A 647-nucleotide genomic window follows, 5' to 3' on the forward strand; every position below is an offset into this window, starting at 1 on the left:
CGGTGCGCGGAGAGGCGAAGGGCGGAGGCGTTTGTCGGGAGCGGGGTGCGCGGGCGCTGCAGAGCCGGCCCCGGCCCCGCTTCCCCTCGTGCCACGCACGTTGTCCTGCCGTCCCCCTCTGAGGGAAACCGCTTTCCCAACACCCCTGGCTGTGCTTCTCGGCACGGCCGCTGGCCCCTCTCACGCGTGCTGGTGCCGCTTACCTCTGTCCGTGGTGAGGGAGGTTCACCGAGTCCTTTCTGCATCCCCAGTGCCCGGGAAACCTGGACGAAATCGCCAGCGGACAAGCCTGGGGAAGGTGGATGATGAGATTTGGGTCTCTTCTGGCGCAGGCTGGCTGTCATAGCAAGGTACACACACTTCAGAGATTTCTTCGCTTGGTTTTGATGTCTGTGTGGCTGAGATGGTGCCTACGCTCTGTAGTCATTTTTCTTGCTGTAACCTTGTCCTCCTACTTTTCCAAGCCTTCGGAAACTGAGCTGCCGTCACCGTGCTGGGGCCAGAGCTTGCTTGCGTTTAGGAGTGAGGCTGTATATCAGTGCTGCATTGGATGGTTAACAAGAAAGGCCAAACACTAATCCATGCATCTCTCAGCTTGCTTTTAATGTGAGTCTCCACGTTAAGCCTCTGACCTTTCCAGGAGCTGA

General features: G+C 58.4%; 1 protein-coding gene across 1 annotated transcript in view; it reads left to right on the forward strand.

The window, feature by feature from the left end:
- The first annotated feature begins 269 nt into the window (after positions 1-269).
- H6PD (hexose-6-phosphate dehydrogenase (glucose 1-dehydrogenase)) overlaps positions 270-647 on the forward strand; it is a 10,575-nt gene continuing 10,197 nt past the window's right edge. Inside the window, 1 exon segment of the mRNA XM_009325189.1 lies at positions 270-350. The gene's annotated coding sequence lies outside the window, so the exon portion shown is untranslated.

Source organism: Pygoscelis adeliae, unplaced genomic scaffold, assembly GCF_000699105.1.
Source record: "Pygoscelis adeliae isolate BGI_AS28 unplaced genomic scaffold, ASM69910v1 Scaffold36, whole genome shotgun sequence".
Taxonomy (NCBI): Eukaryota; Metazoa; Chordata; class Aves; order Sphenisciformes; family Spheniscidae; genus Pygoscelis; species Pygoscelis adeliae.